The sequence below is a fragment of the Heterodontus francisci genome, unplaced genomic scaffold (assembly GCF_036365525.1).
Source record: "Heterodontus francisci isolate sHetFra1 unplaced genomic scaffold, sHetFra1.hap1 HAP1_SCAFFOLD_43, whole genome shotgun sequence".
NCBI classification, from domain to species: domain Eukaryota; kingdom Metazoa; phylum Chordata; class Chondrichthyes; order Heterodontiformes; family Heterodontidae; genus Heterodontus; species Heterodontus francisci.
Window position 1 is genome coordinate 3,480,376 of NW_027141852.1, and position 8,882 is coordinate 3,489,257.

At 43.2% G+C, this 8,882-nt stretch overlaps 1 non-coding gene across 1 annotated transcript; it reads right to left on the reverse strand.

Moving 5' to 3' along the window:
* Nucleotides 1–8,295: 8,295 nt before the first annotated feature.
* On the reverse strand, nucleotides 8,296–8,368 carry trnaf-gaa (transfer RNA phenylalanine (anticodon GAA)). Its single transcript has one exon. It is a non-coding gene; the product is annotated as a tRNA-Phe (tRNA).
* Nucleotides 8,369–8,882: the final 514 nt, after the last annotated feature.

The window sequence follows — 8,882 nt, forward strand, 5'->3', positions numbered from 1 at the left end:
GGGGTCATAAATTTAAGGTGAAGGGTGGGAGATATAAGGGGGATGTCAGGGGAAGGTTCTTTACCCAGAGAGTGGTCGGGGCATGGAATGCCTTGCCTGGGGAAGTTGTTGAGTCAGAAACTTTAGGGACTTTCAAACGGCTTTTAGATAGGTATATGGATAAAGGAGAATGATGGGGTATAGATTAAATTGTCCTTGACAGAGGACAAAGGATCGGCACAACATCGTGGGCCGAAGGGCCTGTTCTGTGCTGTATTTTTCTATGTTCTATGTTCAAACGAAAACACTCACGACGATTCCAGGTCATGAAATGTACGGAATAAAACCGATCAGCTGAAAGAATAGCATTAATGACAGGTGTGATACCCAGAATGCTCAGCGGCCTAGAATCCGCCCGATCTGTGACAGGAGCGGGGCACGCAGGCGCAGTAGAGACAGCTCTGTCAGCATCTGGAGCTGCGGGTTCGGAGTTGGAGCGGGATATTCACAAAGTGCGAGAAGACCGCGCCCTTTGCGGGCTCACACAGCTGGAGCAGGGCCTCCGGGCCACAATAACATGGAACAATCCCATCTGTATCTCTGCGGATGGTGGCGGTGAAGCTTTTCCCGGTGAGGCTTCCCGAAACCGCGTCTCTAAATGGATAAGAATTGGGGACTGGGCAGGGAGGGTCTCTAAATGAATAAGATTTGGGGACTGGTCAGGGAGCGTCTGTAAATGGATAAGAATTGGGGACTGGTTAGGGAGCGTTTTATTATTCTTTCGTGGGATGTGGGCGTCGCTGGCTCGATCTCAGCTCGAGTAATGTGTCCAGTTCTGGGCACCAGGCTTTAGAAAGGACATCAAAGCTTCTGAGACAATTCAGAGGGGATTTACTAGAATGATCCCAGAGATGCGGGGTGTCAGTTCTCTGGACAGGCTGGTGAAGCTGGGATTGTTCTCTTCAGAGCAGAGAAGGTTAAGGGAAGATTTAATGGAGGTGTTCAGAATCATGAAGGATTTTCATAGGGTAGAGAGGGAGAAACTGTTTCCACTGTCCTGGGGGTCAGTAACCAGAGGACACAGATTTAAAATAATTGGCCAAAAATGTCAAGGGGATGTGTGGAGAGATCTTTTTACCCAGTAACTGATTTGGATTTGGAATGAATTGTCTGACAGGGTGGTGGAAACAGATTCAATTATAACTTTCATAAAGGAATTGGACAAATATTTCAAAGTGAAATTCTCCAGGATTATGGGGAAGTCGGCAGGGGGTTGGACTAATTGCATCTTTTTGTGAGAGAGTCATCAGAGGCACAATGGGGCTGAATGGCCTCCTTCTGTGCTGTATGATTCTATGAACATAGGAACTAGGAGCAGGAGTCGGCAATTCAGCCACTCGAGCCTGCTCTGCCATTCAATACAATCATGGCTGATCTCATCACGGCAGTTCTTGGTTCTTGCCAGTAGATGTCACTTCACTCCAATACAGTGAAGTTTACAAATCGGAGAGAGACACAACAGGAAATAATTGTTCACATTATAGTGAATGTGTGGGATTTAGAAATACTAGGAGTGGAGACGAGTTATTACTTGTCTGCTCGATCTCCATAGCCCTGTAAAATTATTTCCTTCAAGTGCCCATCCAAATTCCTTTTGTAATCCTCGATTGTCTCCATTTCCACCGCCCTCGTGGGCAGCGAGTTACAGATCATCACCAGTCACTGTGTAAAAAAGTTCTTGCACACATTCCCCCTGTACCTCCTGTCCAAAACCTTCAATCTGTGTCCCCTAGTCCTTGTACCAATAGTTAACGGGAACAATGTTTCCTTGCCAACTTATTTAAAACTGTCACAGCCGAAAACACATCTATCAATTCTCCCCTCACTCTCCTTTGATACAGGTAGAACAGCCCTAGCTTTTCCAACCTAACCTTGTAACTAAAATCCTCCATCCCTGGATCCATTCTGGTGAATTTCCTCTGCATCCTCTCAAGGACCCTCACATTCCTTCTTAAGTGTGGTAAGCAAAACTGGAAGCAACACGCCAACTGGGGCCTAACCAGAGTTTTATAATGCTTCAGCATAACTTCACTGCTTTGTACTCAATGCCTCTATTTATAAAGCCCAAGATCCCATATGCTTTGCTAACCACTCTCGCAATATGTCTTGCCACCTTCAAAGATTGATGCACATGAACCCCAAGTCCCTCTATTCCAACACATACTTTAGAACTGTGCCATTAAGTAAATATTGCCTCTCCCTATTCCTTATGCCAAAATACATCACCTCACAATTGTCACTATTAAATTCCATCTGCCACCTGTCTGCCCATTCTGCTAGCCTATCATTGTCCTGTTGCAGGCAGTTCATATCATCCTCACTGTTTGCCACTCCTCCAAGTTTGTTGTCATCGGGATATTTTGAGATTCTACTCAATATTCCAAGATCCAAGTCATTTATCTTTCGCAAAAAAAGCAGTGGTTCTAGCACTGACCCTTGGGGAACACCACTGTCGACTATCCTCCAGGCTGACAATGAATCATTTCATAAGACTCGCTGTGTTCTGTGATTCAACCAATTTTCTATCCAATTGGACACTGACCCTCCTATACCACGAACCTCAATTTTGTAAACCACCCTTTCATGTGGTACCTTGTCAAACGCTTCCTTAAAATCCATATAAACGTCATCCACTGCATTCCCTTCATCAAGCTGCTCTGTTGGTTCATCAAAAAATGCAGTCAGATTAGTCAAGCATGAACTCCCATTTATAAATCCATGCTCACTCTCCTTAATTAACTCAAACCTCCCCAAGAGACTGTTGATTTTTTACCCTGATTATTCTTTCTAAAACCTTACCCACCACTGCTGTTAATCTAACTGGCCTGTAGTTAGCCGGACTGTCCTTACACCCTTTCTTGAATAAGGGCGTCGCATTTGCCACTGTTTACTCCTGGCACCTCCCCCGTATCCAGGGAAGATTGGAAGATTATCGCAAACTCTTCCATTATCTGCATCTGCATTTCCTTTTGCAACCTGGGATGCAAGCCATCCAGACCAGGTGATTTATCTACCCTAAGCACAGCCTGCCTTTTTAGTACCTCCCTCTCTCAATTTGTACCCTCTCCATTGCCTGTACTCTCTTCACTTCGACTGATATTTTGTCAAATTCCACTTCCTTAGTGATCACTGATACAAAGTACTCATGAAGTAGATTAACATTGCCCTGCACCTCTAAGCATATATTATGCTCTTTGTCCATAATAGGCCCGACTCAACTTCTTACTACCCACTTATCATTTACATGCTGCTCGAAGATTTTTGGTTTTCCTTTCATGTTGACTGCCAGTCTATTCTCATAGAAATAGAGAATAAGCAAATATAGAAGATGTAAGTATTTCCCATCCTTGATGAGGTGGAACTTTTTTATGTTGTGGGCAGTAATGTCTTGGCCCACGTGTGTGGTGGAAGCAGAGACAATCAATGATTGAAAAGGAAATTAGATGGATACTTGAAGGAAAGAAACTTGCAGGAGGAAAGGGATCGAGCTGGTGAGTGGAACTGACTAGATTGCTCCGGGGAGAGCCAGCATGGACCTGATAGGCCAAATGACCACCTTCTGTGCTGTAAATGACTCTGTGTTGTTTCTCAAATTCAATCCACTGGTGCTTGGTAAATAATTTCAAAGTAAATTGTGCAACCGGAAAATCAGAACCAAGGCAAGGGACGCATAAGGAAGCAAAATTGCTGAAACCCGGGATCTTTAGATCTTCAGTCTAACGCTCTCCCAACTGAGCTATTTCAGCCCTACATTGACATTGGCTTGGTGTCCTTGTTTTGGAAGAAAATACATACATTCAAGTTTTCCAAAAAATTAAAGAACACAACATGTGAGTAATATTCCCCATTGCTTTCTCAGTACTGATGGATTGTGAAGCGGGAGACAGCCAGAAGTGCCACTGAGCCGCACAGACCCCGAGCTGAGAATGAAATGAGATCAAATTCAATCTTTCATAGTGAGATGCTGCTGAGAGGTAAGAGTCCTGAATCAAAGCGAGACTTGCTCATTTCAAACACTCCCTGTACTCTCTGCTCATGAAGCCTTAAAAAAGGGAAAAACAGAATGGCACTCAAACTCACAACCCTGCCATTAAAAGTCTCATGTTCGACTGACAGAACTGTCACTTCTACTCGGTCTCTTATTGGATGGATGCAACTCCAACGCAGGGGTGGCATTCAAATCCTCCCATGGGTCCACATGTCAGACTGAGTTCCATGTTGTAGACTCAAGCAAAGGAAATCTGCTCACTTCCAAAACTATCAGCGAATTGAAGCCGATTACGATCAACATCATCAGAGGTCAGAACTCCCTGGTGAAAGAAGACACCCTGAAGAAGGATCCACAATTATTCAAAGGCATCGACAAAGTGAAAAACAAGAAAATCGATGAGTCAATGCAAGCCAAACAACAGAAACACTGAAGAATTCCATTCCATTCCAGTCCAGAACCCAATCCTGTTGTTTTTGGAGTCAGGTCTCAATGACTGCAACAACTTTATATTCCCAGTTGGTTATCTGCACATTTAGTTAATTACAATTTTGTCAACAAGATCTTTGAATCCAGTTGTCTGGTCCTCAAGCCAGCTCCGCATGGAAGTCAATTCCACCTTCTGCAAGGCTGAAACCAATAGATAACCTTAATCTAAAAATGCCAGCAGACCAGGGCTCGTCCGGGACTTGAACCCAGGATCTGTCACATGTTATTTAACCATACTCCCGAAGCGAGAATCATACCCCGAGACCAACGAGCCACTGATAGGTCAGGTTTTATTAGCTGCTGTGGAATTTCACAGGAACCACCCAGTCAATCAACTATTTATTTTCAGATCAAAGCAACATCCTGCAAATGCTGAAATAAAAACAGAAAGTGCTGGAAATGTTCAGCTGCTCTGGCAGCATCTGTGCTGTGAGAAACACAGTTAACGTTTTAGGGCACTCACCTTTTGTTTCAGCCATCCTTTCAGACTGCTTCGGTCCATCCAACCTCACTTTCTATTCCATCCACATTCTAACCATTCACTACGTTACTACATTTTTCATGAATTCCTCATTCCTTTTATTAATGACAATTTTGTATTTCTGGCCTTTGCTTCAGACACCACCACAAGTGGAATCATGTCTCCATCTACCCAATCAAACCACTTCGCTGGATCCTCACATTGCAATGTTTCTTTAACCCTGACAGACTGTGGAGTTTCTGCTGCTTGATTGCAGTTCTTGCTTCCCGCCAGTAGATGTCACCTCACTCCAATACAGTGAAGTTTACAAGTCTGAGAGAGACACAACAGGAAATAATTGTTCACATTATAGTGAATGTGTGGGATTTAGAAATACTAGGAGTGGAGACGAGTTATTATTGCACTCTGCTATTACATCTTTTATAATGGACTCCAGCATTTTCCCCACGACTGATGTCAGGCTAACTGGTATATAATTCGCTGTTTTCTTTCTGCCTCTTTTTTTAAATAATGGAGTTACATTAACTACCGTCCAATCCATTGGAACTGTTCCAGAGTCTACCGAATTTTGAAAAAAGACCAGAAATGCATCTGCTATTTCAAGGGCCACTTCCTTAAGTACTCTGGGATGTAGATTATCAGGCCCTGGGGATTTATCGGCCTTCAATCCCATCAATTTCCCAAACATTCCCTACTAATACTGATTTCATACAGTTCCTCCTTCTCACTAGACCCTATGTTCCCTAACATTTCTGGGAGATAATTTGTATCCTCCTTTGTGAAGACAGATCCAAAGTATGTATTTAATTGGTCTGCCATTTCTTTGTTCCCCATTATAAATTCCCTCGTTTCTGACTGTAAGGGGCCCACATTTGTCTTCACTAATCTTTTTCTCTACACATATCTATAGAATCTTTTACAGTCAGTTTTTATGTTCTCTGCTAGCTTACTCTCATACTCTATTTCCCCCTTCTTAATCAATCCTTTTGTCCTCCTCTGCTAAATTCCAAACTGCTCACAATCTTCAGGTTTGCTGCTTGTTCTGACCATTTTATATTTCTCCTCCTTGGATCTAATACTTTCCTTAATTTCTTTTGTAAGCCACAGTTGAGCCACCCTTCCTGTTTTACTTTTGCACAGACAGGAATGAACAATTGTTGTAATTCATCCATGCGCTCTTTAAATGCTAGCCATTGCCTATCCACTGTCAACCCTTTAAGTAACGTTCCCCAATCAATCATAGCCAACTCCCGCCTCATACCTTCATAGTTTCCTTTGTTTAGATTCAGGACCCGAGTCTCGGAATCAACTCTCTCACTCTCCATCTTAATGAAGGATTTTATCATATTATGGGCGCACTTCCCCAAGGGACCCCACACAACATGATTGTTAACTAATCCTTTCTCATTACACAATACCCAGTCCAGGATGGCCTGTTCTCTAGAGGTGTTATACACCTCTATCAATTCTCCACTCAATCTCCTTTGATATAGGCAGAATAATCCTAGCTTTTCCAACCTAACCTTGTAACTAAAATCCCCCATCACTGGATCCATTCTGGTAAATCACCTCTGCGTCCTCTCAAGGACCCTCACATTCTTTCGAAAGTCTGCTGAGCAGAACTGGAAGCAACACTCCAATTGGGGCCTAACCAGAGTTTCATAATGGTTCAGCATAACTTCCCTGCTTTTGTACTCAATGCCTCTATTTATAAAGCCCAAGATCCCATCTGCTTTGCTAACCACTCTCGCAATATGTCTTGCCACCTTCAAAGATTGATGCACATGAACCCCAAGTCCCTCTATTCCAGCACACTCTTTAGAACTGTGCCATTAAGTATATATTGCCTCTCCCTATTCCTTTACATCACCTCACACTTGTCACTATTAAATTCCATCTGCCACCTGTCTGCCCATTCTGCTAGCCTATCACTGTCCTGTTGCAGGCAGTTCACATCATCCTCACTGTTTGCCGCTCCTCCAAGTTTGGTGTCATCGGCATATTTGTGGATTCTACTCTGTATTCGAAGCAAAAAAAGCACTGGCCCTTGGGGAACACCACTGTCGACTATCCTCCAGTCTGACAAAGAACCATTTAATAAGACTCGCTGTTTTCTGTCCTTAAAGCAATTTTCTATCCAATTGGACACTGACCCTCCTATACCACGAACCTCAATTTTGTTAACCGCCCTTTTATGTGGTACCTTGTCAAACGCTTCCTTAAAATCCATATAAACAACATCCACTGCATTCCCTTCATCAAGCTGCTCTGTTAGTTCATCAAAAAATGCAGTTAGATTAGTCAAGCATGAACTCCCATTTATAAATCCATGCTCACTCTCCTTAATTAACTCAAACCTCTCCAAGTGACTGTTGATTTTTTACCCTGATTATTCTTTCTAAAACCTTACCCACCGCTGCTGTTAATCTAACTAGCCTGTAGTTACCCAGACTGTCCTTACACCCTTTCTTGAATAAGGGTGTCGCATTTGCCACTGTTTAATCCTCTGGCACCTCCCCCGTATCCAGGGAAGATTGGAAGATTAAGCAAGCCCTTCCGTTATCTGCATCCGCATTTCCTTTCGCAACCTGGGATGTGAGCCATCCGGACCAGGTGATTTATCTTACCTAAGCACAGCCAGCCTTTTTAGCACCTCCCTCTCCTAATTTGTACTCTCTCCATTGCCTCTACTCTCTTCACTTCGACTGATATTTTGTCAAATTCCACTTCCTTAGTGATCACTGATATAAAGTACTCATTAAGTAGATTAACATTGCCCTGCACCTCTAAGCTTATATTATCCTTTTTGTCCCTAATAGGCCCTACTCAACCTCTTACTACCCACTTATCATTTACATGCTGCTCGAAGATTTTTGGGTTCCCTTTCATGTTGACTGCCAGTCTATTCTCATAGAAATAGAGAATAACCAAGTATATAAGATATAAGTGTTTACCATCCTTGATGAGGTGGAACTTTTTTATGTTGTGGGTGGTAATGACTTGGCCCACGAGTGTGGTGGAAGCAGAGACAATCAATGATTTGAAAAGGAAATTGGATGGATACTAGAAGGAAAGAAACTTGCAGGAGGAAAGGGATCGAGCTGGTGAGTGGAACTGACTAGATTGCTCCGGGGCGAGCCAGCATGGACGTGATCGGCCAAACGACCACCTTCTGTGCTGTAAATGATTCTGTGTTGTTTCTCAAATTCAATCCACTGGTGCTTGGTAAATAATTTCAAAGTAAATTGTGCAACTGGAAAATCGGAACCAAGGCAAGGGACGCATAAGGAAGCAAAATTGCTGAAACCCGGGATTGAACCAGGGACCTTTAGATCTTCAGTCTAACGCTCTCCCAACTGAGCTATTTCAGCCCTACATTAACAGTGGCTTGGTGTCCTTGTTTTGGAAGAAAATACATACATTCAAGTTTTCCAAAAAATTAAAGAACACAACATGTGAGTAATATTCCCCATTGCTTTCTCAGTACTGATGGATTGTGAAGCGGGAGACAGCCAGAAGTCCCAGTGATCCACACTGACCCTGAGCTGAGAATGAAATGAGATAAAATTCAATCTTTCATAGTGAGATGCTGCTGAGAGGTAAGAGTCCTGAATCAAAGCGAGACTTGCTCATTTCAAACACTCCCTGTACTCTCTGCTCATGAAGCCTTAAAAAAGGGAAAAACAGAATGGCACTCAAACTCACAACCCTGCCATTAAAAGTGTCATATTCGACTGGCAGAACTGTCACTTCTACTCGGTGTCTTATTGGATGGATGCAGCTCCAACGCAGGGGTGGCATTCCACTCCTCCCATGGGTCCACATGTCAGACTGAGTTCCATGTTGTAGACTCAAGCAAAGGAAATCTGCTCACTTCCAAAACTA